Below are 25,364 nucleotides of genomic sequence, written 5' to 3'. Positions count from 1 at the left end.
AAAGCAATATAGTTATTCACATAGTGACAATGTTGTTATTCATGGAAGAAAAGCATTTAAGACAGCTGTTACCTCTACTAAACTTAAAATTGATTGTTATATTGGGAACATCTGAAGCAAGGCAGACAAAAAAACACAACTACATACATGCATGACTTTAAATTATCTTGCTATTAAAGTGCATCTTAAGCCACTGCTACTCCAGGAAACCAACAAGAAGTTTGTTGCTGGTGGAGAACCCTGTCCCAGTGCATGACGAGTGACACATCAGCAGGGTAGCTTCTTTACAGCCTGATTTTCAATATTGGCATGATTTTGGTGGTCTTGATCAAATCCTTGCATTTCGAGATGAACATGTCATGCCCTGTATTCTGCATTTGAGGCACCACAGGATAACACCACCAGCTGCTAACCCTTGCACTTCCCAAGGCCATAGATGCCGAAATTATATTGAGATTCATGCGTATGGAAAAATTACACAAAGTTGTACACCATTTATATACCACGGAAAGGTTAAGACTCTCCTCACCAAGAGAGCTATGGTGTTCATTTTAGCACCTGACAGTTTACTAGTATCACACATTAACCTGATCACTGACTCATTTTATAGGGCTGCCATTGAAACTGAACCATTTTACTCCTAACCTAATTATTATTACTAAATTATACTTGGTACGGGGAGTCACACAGAACCATTAATTATCAGATAATGCAGAACATAAAGATTTTAATGGGAGCCACTACACCTGAGGCTATTTCCTCCTCTTTTGACTCTTGCTCAGGAATGATGCAACGTTTTCTCGATTACACACCCACATAATCTTCATTCCCTTTCAAACAAATGTCAACTTAAAGCTATTACTTTTCTGACAAGCTTTTTATAACGCTTGGCACCTACCAGTGAGATAAAACCCATACTTGGATGTTTACTCTTTGTGAATGTAGCAGCTGAGGTACAGCCCAGAATACAATAACAAAGAGAGTGGTGAAGAGTTACGGAGTGCCAGGATCCCTTGCGGAGCTACAACAATGGGCTGAGTTGCTCAAAGGTGCTGCTAATGCTCACTGAAGCTGGGATGCTTTTTGAAAAACAATGTCGGGCCTCATGAAAAGAGGACCTTATGTACTTTGTTAGCATGCCATAACTTAAAGACTCCTGCTTCTAAAGAAATGAAGGTACTGACTAAGCAGTGATTTATTCCAGCTCCTATTTTTTGTTGTCAGCTACAGAGATTTCAAGTGTCCTTTAAGATGGATACATACAGCCATGAAAACAACGAGCAAGGCAATTGTGACTTTCAGAGAATTTTCTACAAGCATTATTTCTGTTTTGTTTTAATCCACAGCAGCATTAGCATCTGTATCATAGCAATCTTAATCAGAAAATGCAACACTTAATCCCCGCAGTATTCAGAATTCTCTCTCCTAGAAACTCTTTGGTGTTCAGGAATCTTGGTACTTGTAATTTAGTGGTCAACTGGCTGCAATTAATCAAGTCCTGATGTAATAAAAACACATGCATGTTTCCATTCAGAGCATTCAAACAGTAAGTATATACTTAGCCAAGGAATCAAAATCTGCTTAGAAATGTTTACAGACCCCACTTAACTTACTGACATTTTCAAATGCCACACATCCTGCAAATTTATGCAGGCAGAGGCAATGAATATTCTTGCATATAAAACACCCTGAAGCCACACTGCTGTGAATGCTGAGGACCCATAGTAACAACAACTACCTTCAAAATTGTTCTTATTTAGAAAACATGTTGGCTAGGATTCACGATGGTTAAAAATGTTAGAAATATGGACACTAGTCTATTCAATAAGAATAAACTCTGCAGGGTGTTAGAGCATCATCCCACAACTGTATGGTTTTGCCTGGTCCTCCTATATTAACCCAAACAGGCAGCTGCAGCCCTCCATCAGCTGACAGGCACCGACTGCCTCACATTACAGCAGCTGGTTAGGAGAGCACAGCTGCAAACTAAAATGAACCATAGGCACATCTTCAGCTTAAAATATAGACATGCTCTTTCACACGGCCTGTCTTGAAGCGCCTAACTAACATGGCTGAACATCAATTACAAACAGAGAGGGATCTAGAGCAACCAAATGCTGAACCAGCTTCTGAAAGCATCTCTCTTCAGTGCCCAGAACAACTAAGATTTTAATTTAGACAGTAGTTAGTTATGTAAAATTAGTTACAAATAGCAGTGATTCAAATTACCCAAAATTAATTTCCTAATCCAACAAAGGCCGGGCTTGTGCAAGAATCGTTTTGCCAGTATGACAGTACTGTTTTATTTTTGTTTGTTTGTTTGTTTAATTCTGCCAAAGAAATATTTCTTATTGGCAACACCATTGCTAGCAGAGTGCATGTACTACCTCTCTCTAACAAAATAAGCAGTATTGGCAAAAGACCGACTTTGGCTAGAGCAATTACCACTACATCCAATGCTTCTGCATGCACAGTCATGATAGTCAGGGTCGAAAAATCCTTCCCTCAACCACTACAACTTTGAAAGAAAAGCCCTGTAGCAAAGAGTTCACATTCAGTATTTAGGAAATTAAACAGTTCTTCATGTTACTGGTTGTTTGTTTCTGCCAGCAAAGCTGACAGATATTGGTCTATAATATTTATTTTTTATAACTAACTAAGGTGTGGTGGAGGGAGGGAAATTAACTGAGGATTTCTAGCCCCCACAGCACCATGTTCATGTTTGTTGCTTTTTGTGGAACTTTATTATCATTTGTCCGTATGCCAACCTCTGCATGGTGCATAGTTGTTTTCAGTTTAATGTCTTTTATAAGCTTTACTAGCAATCCATTTTCTCCTTCCAGGTAAGTCACAAGACAGTTCATAAATCCACACCTAACAATGGTCCCCAAGGTACCATTCCTACCTCCCTAAAGTTCAATATTTTTGTTGTTATCATCACTCTTTTTTTCTGGTCAGACTACTTGTACAGTCATTCAGTAGCAATGCAGCCACGTCGCCCTGAAGGGTACGAGCAAATGGTTCTGAGGGGAACACAGACCTACAGAAAGAACAATATCACAAGTCTCAAAGTATTTCTTCAGTCTCTGTAGCCCCGATGTTTCACTTACCTAGCCCGGTTGTGGCCTGAGTTTTACACTGACTTGAGATTAAAGCCAGGATTAAAAAAAAAAAAAAAAAAAAAAAAAAAAGAGGAATTAAGCTCTTGGTGAAGCACACAGAAAATAATACGAATACAACAAAAATGAATTTTCATTAGGGTATATAACCCATATCTTCTTCTATCACCAAAAATCACCAGTTCAGCTGTTCCAGATATCCCAAATACCTTCATGCATCTCTGAACACGTAAAGGTTAAGCAACCAGTGGTTATTTTCTGCCGGAATTATGAGCACAAGCATCATATGCTTCCTAACAGAGAGGAAGTCTGATGTAAGGTGACACTGCACACATCTAGAAGGGAAACAAAAAAGGTAATTAAATTTTTGGCCATCAGCCCAGATAACATTTACTCCAGGGAAGAAGGAAAAAAATGGTTCACAAGATTACACCTGGCCTAAAAAGCAGAAACATCTGCTGAACTCGTAAACTATTGGATTAGTTCTGCCCCAGGAAGCCAACCTGCCAGACGTACCCTCTACAGACAAGCTTAACTGTGCACAGTCAGAAACAGAAAAAAAAGTTGTGCTGATTAGTTTCCCATTTGAAACAAGGAGCAGGGAGGGAAGCACGCTTAAATGCTGAGTGCAGGCTCCTTCCGCAAACTGCTGCAGTCTGTGTTTGAGGCCACACTTCTCTGCAGCAAAGGGCAAGCTGCAAGGAGAGCTCAGAGACAGTTCAGGAAACTCTTCTGCTCCATTCCAAAGGCAGCCAAGGATTGTATTCTCCATTCCTGTAAGCACCACGAGGGGCTTCCGAAATTGTTTGGGAATTTGAAGATATACTGTTTTAATCCATGAATGGATTCCCAGAATTACTCCTAGCAGTGGCATATAGAAGAGGAGACAGTATAAATCGGCTCTGTTCAGTTTTCTTGAACTACTAAGTAGTCTCATGGAGTTGTCCTCTCTCAGGTGAGCATCTTTTTCCAAACCAGGGGGAGATAACAGTGGTGGGTACAGTAAAGCTACCTGTTGGAAATGCCTTTAAGTCAGTATTTTGCTGTGCTCTGAAGGCAAAACTGACCGAGTATTTTTGTTTGAAATATTGCTTCTTTATCAGGTCTGACTCCTCATTAGATTTAAAAAAAAAAAAAAAAAAAAAAAACACCGCTCTCTGCATCAGATCAACCTCTACCAAACAAGTAAACAGTGCAGGAAACAATTCATTTGCTTTGGCAAACTCAATTAACTTCTCTGACAGAGTTAGAGCTGGATGTCATGGGCCAATCCAACAGGGCTGCTCTGGTTTCCTTCTTTTGGGTGTTAGTTAGGGAAGAAGCCATCTTTAATTTAAGCCTCACATATTAATAACATTTAAACAAACTGGTATTGCTACCTGGTTTACTTTGAAGAGTGACATTTCCAGACAAATTGTAATTAGTGATGAATATATCATTTTTATTTATTACCACAACTGAAGGTAGGTGAAATTGTAATTGATCCTTTGAAAGCTGAGACAGGAGAAGTCACAGATCAAATGTTCTGTAGGTATTAACGTCATCACCAACATGCTCAGGGTGAAAGCCACATTATGTCATAATGTGAACAATCTCTGGACTAATTCCAAGGTTACATCTTTCACAGCTGTGAGCAAGCAAAGGGCAACACAAAAATGCACAAAGTCCACAGCAAAGCAGAATTTGAGATGCATCAACCAAGGTACAAAGGGACCTTATCTTGAGGCTAGCCAGTAATAATTACAGAGCAGCTGATAGACACCAAGTGTGATGAAAATTGTTCCAGTTAAATGCTCATGAACACTGAGTATTTGCAGAGAAAAGAAATCTTCAGAAAGCTGTAACACTGACAAAGCTATCTATCCCCTACACAGGAAACTAGGTAGCGCTGCTTTTCTTACCTGCCTGAATTAATACAGGCAGACAGCTCAAAGACAACTTCAGACGTTTATCCTTTAAGGATATTTTAACTTCTCTCCCCTGGCTTAGAAGATGATTATTTTTTAATATGTCATTCATAGCCCACCTTAGAGGATGAACATTTCCCTATGAATTTCTCCTGAACTATAATATTACAAAAGAGGATGCAGTACCCTGAAAAGGATTGGTCCTACCACTACAGTCAGAAAGCCTCCTTCCAGCTTCAGGCCCACTAGTGTCATACAGGGAAGCTGCAGCTTGTCTAACTACGATTACTTCCACTCCAGCACATAAGAGAAGTCAAATCATTCTTCTCTTGCACTGACACCATGGTCTTCATTTAAAGGTCATCTATAAATTCCCAAGTTTCCAAACCAGTAGGCCTATCTAAATAAGTCCTACTCGAGAATAAAGACATACTTCAGATACTGTCCAGAGGACGCCTTCAAGTTGTCAGTTTCCAGTTCAGCTGAGGTAAATAATGTATTGGAAACAGGCTGGATTTTCACTCTGACAAAGGTGTAAATCACTACATCGAGGCTTTGTTTTTGTTTTTGCAGATATTTGGTATCTGCTGGCTAAGCCCACCACCCACCAACACAGTAACACCTTTTGTTGCTCTTCCATGTAGGAGCCAGTTTTGCCTTGAAACTTTGATCACACCTGAGCTAATCATATTGCTGTTTGCTACAGAGAATTAAATGCTTTGTGGACTGGTAAATATGCAAAGAGAAAACCCAAACAAGCCCTGAGCAACGCACACATCTATCATAAAATAGCAGTTTCTCCTTGGTGCAGGACTTTGTGACTCATCGTACAGGAACAACAGAGCAGAACCCCACTTAAGACCAGAGGAAGCTTCCTTGTTGAGAAGGCAGCCACATATCATGTCACTGCGATCAGACGATGCCCAGAAATTGCTGCGTTGCTGATAGCCCCAGAGGATAAGGGAAAAAACACAGCCAATTAGCTTCTGAAAAACATCACAAGCACACATTGACCTGGACTTGAGGAATTGCCTCCATTTCTGCGGGTGTAATTTTGTGCCCACAACTATTTGCAAGTGTAAATTATGGGCCCAATCCAATACCTACTGAAGTCAACTGAAAAAGGTCCTATTGATTTCAGCAGGGTTGAGATAAGGCCTATATATCAAAGTGCAGCTGCAAAAAAACCCCAACAATTTCCTGGATAAATGCTGTTTGCACCTGCAAATAATTGCAGATACAATTCCAAGCCCTCGAAATAAGAGGGAAAATTGTCTGATATCTAAAATCAGGATCAAATAGTTGTCAGTCCAGTGGGTTGACAGCACTTTATTACTGCTGTGGACAAAACTGATTTTGAGCTACTTACATAATTATTTACAATCATTTTTGCAACCCACCTTGTGTTTTCATGACCACATTAAATAATGTCAACAAAATGAGAAAAAGGAAGACAGGATGGATATTTCATGTCTTAATGATGTGTGTAGTGGATGTCTTGGATGCATCGATTTTACTGGAAATACTGGGAATTTTTATGGGACAATCACAATGATTTTCACACAAATACAGCTGAGAGCTTCAGCTAGCAGACAAGTACAGCTCAGTATCTTTACCTCCTTGGTAAGAATCATAAAGATATCTTAATTTCCTTCATAAATGGAAGTGACAGTTTGGAAGTGATAAAGATTCATATTTTAGCATAGCTTACTTAAATTTTGATGGAACTAAATTAGCCTAATGATTTTTCAGGATAACAATTCATTATTAAGAAGCGAAAATAAATTCACAAATGAAAAGATTACATCAAATAACAGCCCATATTTATGCTGAATATGAGGGGAAAATAATTTTAAAGTGAAAGAACAGTATTTTCACTACCGAAAGTCTTGCAATGTCAGGCAGGCACTAGAATACTAATGGCTGAGGACATATTTGAAAACTGAACTGCTTTTCTTCTACCACAGTTATGTTATGCCACTGTTTCTCTACCACAGGGATTTTTCTTGCTTTGGTATAATAAATGCATATGTAGTAAGCAAAGTGAAAAAAAGACACCGATGTAGAAACAGATTTTTTTTTATTGTTTCAAATGGAATAGAAGGAAATACAGGAGAACCGATGGAAGAGTCTACAAAACAAAACAGTAACTTCTATAATGCTTCTGTTAATAGATGCATAACTTTATAAAGCCTGTAATATTTGGGGCCATTGTATATAGTCTTTCCACACCCAACTGCAAATACCCATCCTCAAGTCCTCTCCCATGTACTTGGGCTAACCCCAAACTCGCAATACAATTTTTAAAACTGACTAAAAAGACCCACAAGAAAGAAACAGGCCAGACCCCATAGAAACTATCATATACGCCCTAGAAAAGGAAAGACCAAAATCAGCACTTGGTTTTTAATACTCCGAGCAAAGTCCCCTCACCCGCTATTCTTCAAAGTCACTAGATAACAGATGAACAAGAATGATACAGTAACAAAGAACCAGCAGCATACGGAACACAATTTTGGGAAAAGATGGTTGAACAAAACTTTTAAAGATGAAAGTAGTCTGAGGCAGGTAGCCAAGAAAAAGGAACTAATACAGCATGCTCCATGAACACATTCATTTTCTGCCCTAATACACATATGTAAGAACTCACCACAGTTACTGTTGTCTTAATATCACCACATTCACAGCAAAGCATTAAGAGCACATCTGTTTCATTAAAAATAAATGATTGAATATATAGACTGTAAAACCTTATAGTTCTGTGAAAATAACCTTTATTTTTAAAATGCATCTCAAGAAAACAGAAACTCGCCATATGCACTGCCCTTCTTTTCCACCGTGGAGCATAAACGGTTACTAAAAATTTGCTAGATGAACAACCTGAAATGGAGCTAGCTTTAATTTCACTGACTCACTCATCTCCAATAAACACACTTTGGTTTTCCTAAGGACATTACTGTTTTTCTGATAAAATAATACGTTTGATATTTGTTTTAAAAATGAATAATGACGTCTTTTTTCAGCTCTGGGCCGCAAACAGCTCAGAATTATTATGTATTTGATTCCCTTACTTTTGCTGAATGAACTTAACTGAACGAACTGCATGAACTCAAGATGAACTCCCACAACAGTCTCACCACAGTCCGCAGACAAGATTACTTATCTCTTTCAGACTACTTAACGGAACCAGGCTCACCAGCAGCCATCGCAACGCCTAGCGTATGAGGTTCTGTCAGCTCATTAGGAATGTCCAGTTTAAGATGCTTATCGGAAGACAAAGATAAGGAAGCTTCATGAGGAACAAGAGAACATGACCAAAAAAGTAATAATTATATAAACTCCTTTCTCTTTTCCTTCTGCTACAAAACCCCCCAAAACCACTGAACACTGGTGACTTTAAAGGCATCCATGGTCCAATGCATGGCATCCATGGCATCCAAGGCATCCATCCATGCATGGTCCAACCCTAGACAGCTCTGAAGCAAAGACACGCAAAGACAACAGAGTTTACTTTGTTCATTTTATACTTTTTTTTTTTTTTCTAGGAACGTACAAATGATTTTAGAGTCCACAGCTGATAAAATTAATTCTGGTTTCACAAGTCTGTGCCAAAACCGCTTTGAAGGTTATACAAGCACGTTCAGCAATCTGCATTCCAGATGTTCCAGGCTCCTAAGTGCCATTTTCAGAAGTAACGTTGGTACTTTATCCCCAAGCCCCTCTGATTTCCAGAACACTTTAGGGTGTTTTTGGAAGTGTTTCAAAGTTAACCACAAATCATGACTGTTGCAATTACTGTCTCTTCACTTTTCCTTCTTGTTCAAAAGAATACCTTGAACAAAGACTTGGCTTTTAGACTGTCTTGCAAGATTTAAATAGAATAATTTTAAAATATATTCATTTACAAATTAGCTGTACTGGAACTTCCTTTGGAGAAGCAAAATAAATGCATTCCTAGAATATTTCTGTTTCAGTACACTTTGTTGTCAATCTAGATGTTACGAGAAGAAAAAAACAAAGATGACATCATCCAACAACCTCTCAAAATACACAAAACTGTGATTAAACATCTTACTCACTGTGCCTGAAGTGCATACATTGAACTGAATTAATTTTAAAGAAGTGGGAATAAGTAATCTTTGATGTAGATCAGCCTTAAAACCAAACAGTGTTGTGCAGAAGTAGGAAGAGGTCAGGAACTGCAGCAAGCAGGTACTAACCTGTCCCTCTATTCACCCCACTGACAAGAGTGTATTCTTTGGTATTGACAACCTGTAATTGAGCTGACAAGCAAAGAAAAGAGATCAGGTAAGACTAATGTCTCTATTTAATACCAGTCTAAAGTAGCACTTGCATCTGAAACTGGGCACTTTTTCCAGACAAAATTAAGATAATTGCATACTTTTAAAGAGTAAAATTAATCTTATTAAAAATAATTTTAAGAGGCAGTGGTAAGAAACAGAGCCAAAACCAGGGTGAGATACTGAGTATATCCAAAGTATTCAACTGTTTCACATGATGAAAATATCTGTTCAAAAACAAAAACAAAAACAAAAAAAAACAGTAATGTACTTTTCCAGCTCTCATCCTAGGCCACCAGCAGAGACCCCACAAGATGCTTGCAGGACAGCCTCACCTTTATGATATAACCTTTTTAGTCAAAGCCAAACATATTTGGTATGCCAAAATATAATTCTATCTGCTTATGTCAAATAATCACAGTCCAATGTTAACCAGCAGACACCAAGCTGCAAAGTCTGCAACAAAAAGGTCTTCAAACTATATCCTACCTGTAGAACTATGAATATTTCGTGAGGTACAGTTTTCAGAAGTGAATGTTTTACTTTCATTAACTTTTTCTATATTATGTTTTTGAAAGGTCCTTTCAATCTGAATGCTCAGCTATTTCTGGAATAAATACACACATTTGTAGTTGTCTAAATGCATCATCAGGTAATTTGTTGGAACTCCAAAATCTTCACATATTTTAATCTGTGAATATTAACTCAGAATTCTTGCATCCCTCACACTTAACAGACAAGACTTTAGCAGCTTTTTTCACATACTGTAATATCTTGGTGCACAAATAGCTTATTTTGCAGGTAGTCCCCCTGCCATAAATGGATGTATGGTATTACTACTATCTTCATTACTACAAAATTTATACCTGCTTAACTCCACACTCACATGCTCTGACAATCACTTGTGGATAAAGACACCAGAGCCACTCCGGCATCTCACTGGGCATAAATGCAAGCACATGCAGATTCCTGAGGAACCAAACTTCTAAGAGCAGTGACAATAGTATTGGAATGCCTCAGGAAGTGGCGCTATCGCACAGAAACACGTTTTGCAGACATACCCTCTGAGAACAAGTGACAGATTTTGAAAGCTTCTATATAATAAATGTTATGTAGGCTGTGTGGGCATGCACGCACATAGAGACATATTTCTATCTAAATAAAGGAGACACAGATGGGTATATCCATGTCTAATTAAATGTCTGTCCCCCCCCCCAAAAAAAAAAAAACAAAACCAAAACTTTACTAACAGAATAAAACAAACAATTTTAAGAAATTGCAGGTTGAAAGGTGCACATGCAATCCACTGACCACACAGTTTGCTGCAGGCAAAAGTTTCACTTGCTTACATAGTCACAAGTAGCCAGCACCATGTGAAGGAAAACACCTGAAACCTGAGAATTCCCAGGCAGTTTTTTTCTTCCACACATTTAGGTAGAGATACGTGCACCAAGGGTTGAATATTAACCAAAATATTAAAATCAGATATGGGTATTTAGTCTTTGACTTAACTTCTTATTCTCATTTATTATTAAAAACCACCACCAGCAGCACCACAACAAAACCCACCCACCTGCATAAAATGTCACAGGAACTAAAAAAAGATAATGGCATTTCTCTGTGATGAAAGTGCATCCAGCTAATTTTCTTCTGCAGGTGTCACCTCTGCTTTCAACAGAGCAAACAACTGGATAAAGCATCCACTCTGTTTCAGCTGCCTAGGTGAGATATGGGAAAGGAAGAGAAAACTGTGAAATTACTCAGGAAGAGTCAATAGCACGTTATTTGACTTTACAGGCAGAAGTAAACATCATTACAGCTGTAATTTCATAATGTGGAATTTTGAAGAAACACGATTTGCACAGCATTTTCTGTCATAGGAAACTCTGCCCCCAGTGTAAAACCCCTGACTGTATTTCTGAACTGACGGTCAGGCTCCCTGCCAGCAAACACAACAGCCGAATTCCTTAGCCCATCAACTTTCATGCACATTTTCTGGGAACTAAGCAAATGTTCAGGTACACGTATACCAAAAAGTGAGGTTATAACAGATCTTAAGGTAAGGACAAATATATCTGTGCCATTTGCATGAATGGCAGAAGCAATAAGCTCTGATCAAACTAAGCCAGTTAAGAAGCAGAAAGCCTTGTTAATAGAATAGACATAGGATTGACTTATTAACTTATTAATTAAAAAACAGTAACAGTAAGAAAGGTCAGAGGGATAAGGAACAATAAGCCTCATGAGTACACAATTGGAAAATGAATCTTTCCCATCTTTCCAGCCTTCATTCTTCCAGGAGCAGCAATTACATACAAGTAGACAGCCTATACTGAATTAACCACCTTTTAAATGCATTCTCCATTTGTCAGGAGGTATTCAGCTGTTTCTAGAGAGGATATTCTTCTCAGCCAACAAAAGAAAAATGATGGGTATCAGTTAAGCACAACTTGACCTCACCTTCAGATTGCAGGTTATCATCTTTCCCTCTGCAGGGCCTTGATCCCTTGAGAATGCTTTATAGCCTCTTGGCTCTCCAGGGATCATCACTTTAGCATCTAATTATCATTGTGAGCAGCCACTGTAAACATTAGCAAACTTCAACAAAGCTTCCAAAGGGCAATATGCAACACAGCACAGACGGTTTATATTAAGGTTAATTGGTCTTTCAGGAACTCACAGCATTTGTTAGAATAGATGATAACTGTAGTCCAATAAAGTGATTTTGATCCTTTGTCTGAAAACTGAAAGACTAAAAAAAAGATAGCTTCCTTCAAGGGCAAAAAGGCAATATCTAGGGCATATTTGGCTGTAACTGATGAGTTCCATACTTCTTTTGTCCAACAGATGTTTAAAATGCATTTGAAGACTATAAAGCTGATTATTCACTAGTACTCTGTGACTAGACCATTTCTCAGCAGAGTTTTAAAGGGCAGTTTTATAAATAGACAATAGAAGACTCTTACCAAAAAATTGCACTTTTGAGTGTAGGAGGCATATAATAGAGCATGCCAAAAAAGTCAAGAGAGATACAACACTACAAGACTACTGAAAGGCACCAGAACAGGCATCTAGAATAATCTGTGAAGAGTCTACTGTAATCTTTGTTCCTTGCTGCAGCTTAATGCAATGGCCACACTAAACAAAACCTTGAAAGTGAAAGGTGTACAAATTACATTAAGACTTACCAACTTACTGAGTTTAAGGTTGTTTGAGAACAAGGACTCTTTACATTGGACTAGTATGCTCGGGAAGACCACAGTGGGTATTTGCTGTTACTTTATTAATGAGATCACAGCACCAAAGCATACCCAGGATACTTCACAGTAACCAAAGAAAGCCAGCTCGCCTGCTTTCCGAAGGGAAGGCCGCAGGCATACACCATGCTTAACTGTATCACACACACAGTTGTATCTGCATACATCTTAACAGAGCCTGCCTCACAGAAAAGGGACCTACCGCAGAAATTCTCTTAAGAATTCAGTTAAGCGAAGATCAAATGTAATTTCACTCAAAAAAAAACAAAATTCACATGATTATTACAAGACAAATATGAAAGAAACAAGAATCATGCCCAGCAAAACATTTGAAAACACGGCCTTGAACAGAAGCAGTACTTGTCTCAGGAAGCAAAACCATTGTGTGTGTATGTACTGAAACCAAGTATGTACTTACACCAAGAGCCAAATTACATTGCCCCTGTTCCAAGTAAAATCAAATGTTCTTTACACTTAGTATTGCCTAAATAATTCTGTGTTACAGCTGTTTAACAGATGGCCAACAAGCAAGCTTCAAGACAGGAACTTTGGGGAAGTTGCTAAAAGCTTTATCAGTTTTAACAGGTGTCAGCCTTTTCATCACCAGAACACGCAGACTTGTCTAGGTAGACAAACTTACGATGTTTCTAATTAGGTAAATACATAAAACGGTGAGTTTGTTAAATCCCTATGTGTATACCATCATGTGGATTTAAAGTTGTTTGTACTTTTAAAATTAATATAAACCCGGGGAACACCACTCTAAATTAGACTGATTAAGAGGGAATTTAAAGTGATTCAGCCAAACCATCTAAAACCCTAGGATCGATGCATCTCGTTGGGAGTTGATTCCTCCTGGACACAGGCTCTGATCTCCTGGAGATCCCTCTCACCTGCTTCACAGCATCTGGAATGGGCATCCAAAACTACTCATAAAGGTTGTCTGTGGAGATTAAAAAAATTTATTGGTCTAAAATCTGGGATTACAGACCTAATGGTGAAAAAGCCTCTAAGATAAATGGATGTAGCACTGATATTTTAAAAGTTCATAACTCATGAATGTTCAAAGTTAGACCCAAATGCTTTATTTTGACTGAAAGCTAAAATATTGTGCTTTACACTGGTTTAATGCATAAATTTAAGTCACTTAATGAGCAGTTGCTAAACTCACACAATAAAATAAGCCTACATAATAAACCTTATGTATAATAAGACTTGTAAACCAAACCAAAGAGTACAAGGAAAAGAAAAACAGTTGTCAAAATAGAGTTTTATGACCTGGTGCCTTCCAACCTGTCACAGCTAGAAACACTTTGATCTGTTGCTTTAAAAACTTCTAGGACCAGTAAACAGTTAAAAAACAAAACAAAACAAAACAAACAGTGTCCTAGGCTTGGGTCTGGAAAACAAATTCTTCTTACCTTATTGAATTTTCTAACTATCTTCATGAACCTGACAGCAGCAAGAAAGTAGAATTTGCAACCTCATGAAAAAAAAAAAAAAAGCTAGAAATTAGGAGTATAAAACAGTGCTTTTTTTTCCACTTTATTTTATTTTTTTAAACTGTTTTATAAGTATGTAATTGTTTAAGTGGAAACATTCTAACATTCTAACAGAAACATTCTAACAGAATGAATGTTAGAATGAAAACATTCTAACAGAACACCAACAGAATTCCTGTCTGCTTCTCTACTGCTTTGTTCTTTCCAGAAAAAATTGTCATCATCGCTAGATCAATGCAAAAAACCCTTCCCCTCATACACAGGAGAGAGGGGGAAGACTCTGGAATGGATATATTTAGGAGCACAGAAGGGGCCAGAATCTTGTAGGAAATTCTTAAGGTCAGTTCATGTGGAAAAAAAAAAATCAAGATCACTATAATATGCACATCAAATGCAAAGAGACCCAAACATCACTACGGAAATGCCACACACACTTAATGTAAGTAGTTGCATACTTGCTATATGCTGTTATGAACCTGCATAAATTATTCCTAATTTTTAGTAGAAATAAGCACTCCCAGTCTGCATTCCAGCTGTTATAAAAAAAGTACTTTTTACAAAAGTGCAAGCAGTCCATGCCTATGTAGATACACCTATGCAAGCCTGCCTAAGGCACCTGGTGAGAGCCACGTGCAGTGTAACTACAAAGTGCGGGGGTGTAGCGCTCACTCATCCAGCCTTCTTGCTAAGGCAATGGAAAGGAAGAAGGACCTTCAGAGGGTAATTCACGTGGTGTATTCTACCAGAATAAATTATTTAAAAAAACATGTCTACTTACATTAAGAAAGAGAGGCCTTCAAGTATCATAAATGAGTAAGTATATGCATAATTCTGCCTATTGTTCAAATAATTAGGCACTCTGGATAAGAGTGATAATCAAAAGTAATAGTAAGCACCTCAAAAAAAGTTATAAAGGCTTTGTGTGATGAATAGTGTAACTGAGCATTATATTCTCTGTAAGAAAACATAATTTAGAGAACAGAAAGAGATCTGTATACTTTCTACATATGCAAAATGCATTTGGTCTTTCATTAACCTACGCTTAATAGGAGATGAGACAGATTTGGGGGTGGGAAGGAAGAGTAACAAAATCTTGCAAAACCAACTTGTTTCACTGAAAATGAAGAGAAATAATAGTCCTGCAATAGCAATAACAATTTTTCTTCAGAAAGAGTAATAACCTGTTCAGTTTCCCAGTTCTAGAAAATGCTTATGCGTCACTGTAGTTTCTGCACAAAATCAAAACAAATAAATACAATTTTACATTTAGCGCAATATAACTTTGCGACATTAAAGATACAATAAACATTATCTTGAACCTAAGAAAAGTTTTGTTATTAGCAAACCTTAACCTTTAAAGTAGCGATAAGCCTTCAAACAAACTATACCACTGTTTGTTACTGCTTTTGCATAATAAATCTATTACAACTTCTTCGTTACTTACTTAGTAAATGGGAAAGATTAGGAGGCCAGACCAGGCGATCCACCGCAACACACATGTTTTGTCCAAGTTATTAAATGTTTAGGAGAGCCTTATGAAGTCAATTCTGGTGGTGTTACTTGATCGTTAGTCTTGATTTACACAACCATCACTAAAAATTAAGTTTATGCATGAGGTGAAAAACTGAAATATGTTCGTAAAGTAACATTAAGGATGATTTTGCGATGTTAATGAATCATTCTTAGAAAAGGCTAATACTTATCCAGCACTAAAAACTACTTCAAGCAAATAAAGTGTTTTAATGAAATAAAAAGAAACTAAAAACATGGTAAATAAGTAGGAAAAGGCCTTCTATAAAATGGTTTTGTTTTTACAAATCTCTGACAGCTCTTTGTACATTGTAAGAGACATGTAAGAGACATCTCTTTGTACATTTTAAGTGTAGCAGGAAGTAGCTCATATTCCTACATTTTCTGTGCTTTGCAGCAGTCATACGTATTCTTAGTCAGTAAATCCCACTAAAAAAAAAAAACAAAACACTATGCACAATTTATCTTGATAACCTTGTCTTATACTTATGTCTTCTAAGCATACATTAACACGTTTCTTCTACTGACATCTATTTTATTACTACTATTAACAGCAAAGCAGGTAGAGATGTCTTTTTAAATGTTTATAAGTGGAAGTCTTTGAAATCTTTACTTGAATATAACTTACAAAAAATTCTAAGACAGCTGTAAATCCTTGTGGGACTTTGAAACCTAGATAAAAATGTAACCCCCAGTAAATTTAAAGGAATAGCTTTTTAATTTTCAGCTACATAGCTCCAACCTCATTTATTATGTCATATCTAAACCTGATGAGGTAAATTTTGTTTGGTGCCAAGTTTCCTGTTTGGTGCCAAACAAATTTGAATTTACTGCCAAATCATATACACTATTTTGTCGTGAGTGATTAGCGTTTACACAAAACATGTATCTAGCTGAACTGAGAAAATAAACATTAGTCAATGAGCATTTCAGTGAATGAAGTTTTGCTGTCTTTTTGATTTAGCAACTACTTTGTGATTACACAAATCTTACCTTGCAGATCTTGACTTGCACACAATCAATGCGTATTTCCACTTAACATCCAAGAAAAGGCAGTCTTTTGCATAGTTTGCCAAAACCAATAAGTCACTACTGTTAGTACCATATTGGGGAGCACTCACACTTTGTCATTTGAATGGATTAATCTTCCAGATACCACAGATGTCTGTAAAAAAAAAAAAAAATAATAATATAATTCAGTGTATTCAATAGGAATATTTTCTCAAAAATGTTGACTTTAGCAGAGGAGTTCAAGTTAGATTTCAAAAAGACAGTTAATCCACTACTTTATATTGTTCCTACTATTTTACTTTATTTTGTGGTAATTTCCTGTTCATGCTGTCTTTGAATACAAATACAAAATAAATCTTACTGTCAAAACCATGAATACAAATCAGGATATGAAATGTCAGGACCTATAAGTGTTCCTATTATGCCTGTATGCTACTGGAGATAAGTTTGGTGCTGCTGAACATGCAAATATTTTAAAGGAATTTGGAAATGAAGTGAAGACAGCTTGCAATGGCAAATTGCCTATTAAAAGTTCATCCTCTCTCTGACAGTGCAGCATTTTACCAGTGGGTAAGAACGATCGCTGCCTTTGAAGTCAGCCACGGTGCAGCTCTGCCAATTTAGATTGCAATGCGATATGCACATCCTGAGTTGTCAGTGAACGATCATTAAAAACATTGTGAAATAACGAAATGTTTAATGAATATGCAAATGTCAGGAAGATAACTCATATTTTCATTCCCCGGTTTAAGTAAAAGAATAAATTACTGAAAATAGAGGCAGCAGATAGCTACCTGTAATTTCACTTAGAAAGGAGAAAGTAGGAGATCAAGTTTTCTGCTCGCTAACTCGTTATAGGACATACAGCCCAGGCACCTTACCTGCAGCCAAAGCTATTCCTTTAGCTATAAGAGAACCTGTGTCCTAGCTGTGAATGGAAAATAGTTCAGCTCTGTGTTCTTCCACAGAACATTTTGTGGGTTCAAAGATCTCTCAGGACTGAAGCTGCAAGGCAGGTAGGCTAGGGAGTGGGGAGGCTGAAGGCTTTCAATCCCACAGGATGATTTTGGGCTTGGCTGCATTGTATCTTGTATTGTACAAGATTCTAAGGAGAGCTTGAAATGTCCTTCATCCACGTCATAGATAAAGGACACCTGACAGTGAATACTTGTAAAACCATACTAGATTTAATCAATGTAGACCAGCACAAACTACAGACCTATGCACACCTACGAATACCCCCACTACTGAAGCCTGGACAGCTATTACCATCATGGCTAACTTAAGTAAACCTTTAGTTGGTTTTTCTGCTGTATGGATTCTCCCTTTATCTGGATGAGGCTTGAGACTATTTTGGGGTTGTTGATGGAGACGCAGTGACCTGGAAGAAGCCAGGTCACAGAAGTGGGAAGGCAAACACCATCCCTCTGGAATTAGTGCTGCAGGGCAATGGTCAATCCCCGTCTTCCCCTAATCACAAGATACAGACACAGGCTTCCCTACGGAGAAACTGGTCAGAAAAGTTTCCCTCTTACCTTACAGTGGATTTTTCTGCAGGACCAGAAATCAAGACATCATTTTTACTGTATCCTCTTATGGTCAGTAGTCCTGTGGAGTTCAATGAGTATTCAAACTCAGTAAAGAGAGAAGGATCAGAGCAAGGAAGTCCCACACCGATCCCACCACACAGTGCTGTAATGGCAGCAACAAGGGAGTCACCAGGACGGATGAATGAGTTCAGCCAGTCCAGCCCTCTGACAAAATAAGAGAATGCAAAACATGTATTTTTTTTTCTTCTGATATTACATACTCTTAATTAGTTCCTAGATTAAGAACAGAATAAAATTAAGTGGCTTAGCAGCCACCTTTACTCTTTTTTTTTTTTTTTTTTTTTTTTTTTTTTTTTTTTGTGAGGAAGCACCAAGAACAGAGTTTGACTCTGCTGGAATGGAAGAACACAACAGCCTGAGGGCTCACGCTGAGATGTTTCACTAGGAAATTTGAAACAGATCCTGCCATGGAAAGTGATTTAATTATCTTGATGTCATTATGCAACACAATCACAAATTAAGCCAAATCTGAAAATAACAAAGCGACGGCAATGGAACAATCAGGTATAAACTGAAGATGAGTTTCCAAACATCCTGTAACCTAGATTATCTGAATGGAAAGTAAAGTCTCTGTGGTAATCATCACTGGGTTATAACAAAATGGCATAAAATCTAAGAATTTGGGCTATATATTTTACACACTAATGTGTGTGCTTCTCCCACAACGTGGTTCAACTCTAGTTGGAGTAAACTGCACATTAAAAAAATAATGCATAGCAATTAGGTTAATATATGTCAAACTGCAATTTTTCGACTCACATGAAAAACAACTGAGCCCTCCAATTCAACAGGTATATCTCTTGTCTACCTTGCTGACCTATACTTTTTTCCAAATTCCATTGCTTGCCAAATAAATAATCAAGAGTAAATATGACCAGATGCATTTTAGAACAGTCCAAATCAGGCTAATAACTGTAATCGGCAGTAGTAGGAAAAGATGGATTATTGTCATGAATAAATAGCAAGCAAATGCCAATGCAATATTGCAGTGCTAACATAGTAGGTAGAAATATAACTTGTCACACCTTTGTTATATTCTTGATTTCCACATATCATAGTAGTAAGCCCAGCATTCAAAATAAAATCAAGCCCAGCTGAAATACATTATATCTCTTTTGCACAACTAAGAAAAGCAAAACTAGCAATCAAAATCAAAATGTATAACTTGGAAACAACTTTGTATCATGAAATACTAGTGCAGTCAGAATTTACAAATAAGCTATTGAAATAATGTTCCTTCATATCATGAAAAACACTGTTTTTTCTGGGATAGAATTTTATGAGAGGAATAAAAGTTATGAAAACTAGATGGTATAATTGGAAAAAAAACAAACAAACAAACAAAAACAACAAAAACATGGGAACAGAACAGTCTACTGACAAAGCAGTAGGCTGGGAAGTACACACCAGAGAAATGTTTGGATCATGGACCAATAACACCAACAGGATCTCAGCCACACAACTGCCTATCCTCAGGAAATGAAATTAAGAAAAGTGATTTGCTGAAATGTATAGTTAATAAAATACCTGATACCCCCTAGTGAAACCTTCTAGTAGATTCTTCAGAGTAACAGAATCAGCTGACTTCTATTTTTCTCTTGTAAGTAGAATCATTCAGGTTATAAATATTAATTTAAAATTAGGATAAAATAATAGCACATTTTGAATAGCTTGTGAATGACTCAATCTTTAATATTAACAGTAAAATTAGAATGCTTAACTATTAATTGTACTTTCTCTACCATCCTGCAGCATTTCGGCCATATGGTTTCAACAGTTTGGACCAGTAGAGGTAGCTATATGCAACGAATGACATGCACGTTTAGTGCCTCGCAGTGAGTCATGCTCAAATTATATTCATTTTCCTTCCCAAATATTTTTCAAAAATTAGATTCTAATTGTAAACTTTCATCTGAATCTTGGCTTGTAAAGTATCTTAACAGATAAATGTATTTTTTTAACGGTTCTAAAAAATGCCCACTGTGAAAATTAAAAAATTTAAACACACAAGGAAGCAATTTACTATAATGTAGTGTTTTCTAAAACTTTTCACTTCCAATATTTCAAAATTCAGTTTAAATATCTACATTTATTTCTAAAATGAAATCCACTCTTGGATCATTTCCAATACAGCAAGTTAAGTTACAGAAAATATGAAGACATGAGAAATATTCTAACAAATTCGACTGAACTTACAACTTAACCGGTTTGTAGCAGTTTTGAAAAATGCAACAGACGTTCATACTGGCAGGACGAGCAACCAACTATATTGATGAATAAGTATACATCTCACCTGCTTTTCAGACCTGAAGGGAAGTGGTCCATTATTTTTTTTCCTCCTTCAAATCAATGGAGAAAACTGAAAAGCTCAAAAATAATTCTTTCCTACTGTGTAAGTGCTAAATTTGGAAGTACACATCATCCTGAGAAGCAGAGAAACATAATTTAATGATAGCTCTTTGAAGAGAAGTTTTTTAATGAGGAAGTGAGCACAGAAACTAAGATGCTGCTTGAATTGTAAGTGAAATACTATATTTAATTTTTATTGTATACCTTCTTTATTGATGGCTGTCCACAACCAGGTGCTGACTTCCACTTTTCTAATCTCAGCACAGCAGGAGAAAATAATCATAACCCTGCCGTAATTTCTTTCTTTACTAAGCTGTCAGTCAAGGAAAAAAAAAATCTGTCACTCAATTTCTTTGGTGAAGCTAATAAAATAGAGATTTTTACTTTCTTGGGCAGTACAGAAGATCAGAAAGAGACCAACAATAGAGAAAATGCCCTCAGCAAAATGGGTCTGGAGAAATTCTATTCAAAATTGCTGACAAACTCTGCATTAAATTTTTTCTTTTGTTCCAAAATCCCCCGAAGTATTTTTCGGTACTTAATTTGTAAGCTGTTAACTAAAAAAAAATAAAAAATAAATAGAAAAGTGTAAATGGACAAGACATATGGAATGATAAAAAATTCATGATTTTTAAATGAGTTTTCATTAATTTCATAAATTTTCTATTAGGGTTTTGCCCTATGGGGGCTTTTTTTTTTTTTTTTTTTTTATTCTCTCTCTGAATTGATCTTTTGCAAGCAACCTTTTGTGGGAAGATGCTTTGAATGGCACTTGGTTGTTATGATAGCTTTCAGTAGATTGCTAGCTTAATGCAGAAATTGGTTTCCACATTGCTAGCTAGTCTAACAATTGTCCCCCTGGAAATCTTATTTTTCAGGTTCTGGGGGTAATCCTGCACCGGCCAATAGGCATGGGGCACAAAGCAACTGACTCCAGTCGTAAGATTCTGTGATATCTCACAGGGTCTGTCTGGAAAAGTAGTAGCTCCCTGTGAAAGCAGGTAGCCTCATTTACATACCATTTTGATGGTTCTGCAGCCTACCATGCACCTGGTGGGACCAGATCCTTCACAAACTATTTTAAAATGTATTACATGGATGTTAACAAGCACTTGATATAGGTAATTATTTCTGCTCTATCTTCAGAAGGTAACTATAGGCTCTGTAGCAGTGCTGTCCCCAGTTATTAATATGAGCGTGATAAAGATGATTTCAGAGACATCTTCCCTTTTATTTTGAACTCCCTATTTGATCTCTATTTTGTTAAATACAACCTTTGATTACACAGAAAAGTAATCATCAGAAGTGTCACAGGCATGCTAAAAATAATTTCCCAGCACACAATAGATGGGTAGGTAGGTTAATTTGCCTTTTCAAGATCTCTCCTGCTTTCTTGGGGCTTTTTCATCCTGAGTGCATAGCTACTTAATTTGAAATGCACGTTTCCTTCTCTTCCGTTTTAGGTTTCACCTGAAAAATTGTGCCATGGTTGCATTCATAATAAAGACAGACAAGAAGCTTTTTACATCTTTAATGAGCTCTCCCTCTAAAGTCAGTTGGTTAAAAAGAAGTATGAGGAAAACCTGAACAGGTCCTGGTCTGAGTTTGGCTGAACAGCAGCAGTGCTTTTAGAGTGACAAGAGTTTCACCCTGTGTCAGCTCAGCTGAGTTGTAAATGATTCACATACCCGTAGTCATTCCCACTGATACTCTTCAAATGCTGCATTGGATCTGGCTGCTTTGGTTTTACTTTTTTTCCAACATAAGCACTCACTGCTAACCTCATGGTGCATGCCAAAAGTATACCTATCAGGGAAGTGACATAAGACTACTACATTCCTACTGCATTAAAACAAATTAACCAATTGAAGCATGCTGGGAAAACTAGCTCAATTCTAAAAATGTCCAAAAAATCTCCAGTGTTAGGATTTATCATAAAAAGTATAAAAATTAAACAATGTTATATAGCTCTTCTGTAAATCTTCAGTGTACTTACATTTTGAATATTTTATATACCTCTGTTGTTGCAATTTGCAAAACATCACAGTATAATGCTCCCTGTTCTGTCTCTTTTCTCAGGTGAAAAGTAAAGGGCCATGAGAAGGAAGGATCTGAAGCTGTGCCAGGGGAAGTTTAAGTTGAGCATTAGGAAGACTTTCTTCATGTAGAAGATGATCAAGCATTGAAACGGGCTGCCCAAGACAATGGTGAAGTCCCCATCCCTGGAGGTATTCAAGAGACATATGGACAGGGCAATAAGGTACACGGTACTAAGGACATGGTGTAGTGATGGGACTTGACAATGTTAGTTTGATGGTTGGACTTGATGATCTTGAAGGTCTTTTCCAGACGATGATTCTATGATTAACAAATGCAAAGATGCTAAACGGCAAATGCTAAAACAGTAGCAGCAAAAGAAAATCCCCAAACAGCTTAGATATAACTATCAGCCGAGGTGCTTGTCCAGCTCTACTGGGTGTCTGCTCTGATGGAAGTCGGAAGCCCAAGAAGTTTTCCTAAAGACTTGGAACAGATGGCTGCAGCAAGCAGTATGGCATGGCCATTGCTACAGTGCTCTTCATACACTCCTGGTGGGCATTTCTCACTTCATACCCTTGCATCTGGCTGCAGCACCTGCCCGAAGTCAGGATGTAAGTATAACATGAAAAGAGAAAATATATTAGTTCATGATTTGGGCAAGGAATCATAACACAAATTCTTAGAGGTCAGCAAAAGCATGGCAAACCTAGAGAAGTGTGCAACTCTGGTTATATATGTAACAGTGTAGCACAGAAACTCTGAGTCAACTTTAAATGAGCTATATAAATGGCTTTGGGTCCTGTTACGAGTTTTAAGGTAAGAAGGCTTAAAATTAAAGCTTTAGGCACCCGTTGTATATTCTCCAAGCCATTGTTTTCAGTTTCATCAAGTACAGAAAAATATTAATGCACACCAGATGAGTGGAATGCTAGTTAAGTCAATCAAAAGATAGCTACAGAGGCAAAGTGGATAAATCCATGGTGCTATTCTCAACTTCAGCTGAGATGGCTCATATAATCTTGGTCTCCAACAAGCTTGTCATGCTGTTTCCCACAAATATTGGGTCTTGAAGTGAATCCAAACAATACCACAGCCAAACCAGAACTCTCTTTATTATGGCTTCTTCCAAAATCCCTAACTGGCAGCATGGTTACTCAAATGCAATATTAACCCTCCCCTCCCTAGATTCTTTAATCTGGTGTGAACCATCTGAAATGTTGTAGATCTTTGATCAAAAAAACACGAACCAATGTTGAGCTATGTGTAGTAATGATGTGAAAGTCTTCTGCAGAGGTGATAAATAGTCCCAAGATAGCAAATTTTGCAGAGACATAGTAGCTATACAAGTAAACAGAAAACAATTTAGGTAGGCTTACTGTAAATGTCTCAAAGAGAAACTATTGTTACTATTCAGGAAATTTTTCAGAATAACTCCAAGTTTACTTTCATATTTGCAAGTAAAATGAAACAAATCATAAAGCTGGTGACACCACTGTCTTCAGGCACTTGTATTATAATAAATGCATGGCATACTGCCATATTCAAATCTGTCTCTCTAAACATGCTCTCTACACGTAAAGCACACAAATGTCCATAAGGCTGTTAGGTATTTTCAAAATGTCATCCTTAGTGACTCCTTTAGTGAATATTAACAGTTGAAGTGTCTTTGTGGTTGTTATAGTTCTATGTCATTACACAGAATTCTTCACAGAAACTAAAGATGTGTGTTTATCTGAAGAAATTAGTAAGCGAGAACAGAAAACAAAGGATGTATCTCTAGTGTCCACCCAACCACTAGACCAGAAACAAAGCAATATTTTTAAGGTGTTCCCTGACTGCAAGTTTTGAGCATTCACTTCACTAAAAATCTCTGGTTTGGCTGTCTGTACATAACCTGGCATTATTTATCATCACATCTGTCTCAGGAGAGTCTCAACATCTTCTTACCATATCTCAACTGCAACGTGATGCCACTAGAAGACATTGCAAGTTACGTGATGGACTTCCATGGGCAGGCACAGCTGTGATTTGCCCAGTCCACTTCAACAGGGGATAAATGGAAAAGGTTAACACATACTTAATATTTCTCATTCACAAATTCCACTAAGCCACAGCCTATGTCTGTGCATCAATATTTGTCTAAATCATATGGACATGAAGTAAGCTGGGGTATCAATATGGTCACAGGCTTAACATCAGAAGGCTGTTTAATTGTGAGCAGCTCTTAGAGCTCATGAAGCAGCTGCACAACTGACCATATTCATGGATTCCAAAATTCTCACATGGTTATTTCCCTATTATTTTCGCTACTTACTGCAAAACTTTAGAGAAAAAAAAAAAGATAGTAATTATTAATGAAGACATTTACTAAATAAGCATAATTTAAAAATAAACTGTAATCGTAACAGCTGACTACAACAAGACTTATGCAGCTCCCCCCTAGGCAACTTGTAGGGTTTACTTGGCTAATTGTATCGCACAGTTTGGCTCTATTTGTAGATCTCACGCTTCGAGAGATGGGGGACACATTAAATGCATTTGCTCATAAAATTTTAAGTACCATTTCAAAAAAATTGGACAGTGCTCTAAGGGTATCATAAAAGAAAGCTCCTAAAGTGAAGTGGCTGTTGCTGAACAGTTTTCAGAACAAGAAAAGCTGCTGCTTCTGTTATTTGGATTCTTATAGAGCACAGCACACTGCTTTAGTTCTTGAATGCCAACAAGAGGAAAACCAAAAA

General features: G+C 37.3%; 1 long non-coding RNA gene across 1 annotated transcript; it reads right to left on the bottom strand.

Moving 5' to 3' along the window:
- Positions 1-3,734: 3,734 nt before the first annotated feature.
- Positions 3,735-24,975, bottom strand: LOC310904478. Its single transcript, XR_014588391.1, has 8 exons — positions 20,531-24,975; positions 18,163-18,381; positions 16,610-16,781; positions 15,531-15,678; positions 14,006-14,067; positions 11,788-13,527; positions 10,901-11,045; positions 3,735-9,554 (listed from the first exon to the last, which is right to left on the bottom strand). It is a non-coding gene; the product is annotated as an uncharacterized lncRNA (long non-coding RNA).
- Positions 24,976-25,364: the final 389 nt, after the last annotated feature.

The sequence above is a fragment of the Anser anser genome (genome assembly GCF_964211835.1).
Source record: "Anser anser genome assembly, chromosome: 9".
NCBI classification, from domain to species: domain Eukaryota; kingdom Metazoa; phylum Chordata; class Aves; order Anseriformes; family Anatidae; genus Anser; species Anser anser.
This window is presented reverse-complemented; position numbering and strand designations above follow the sequence as displayed.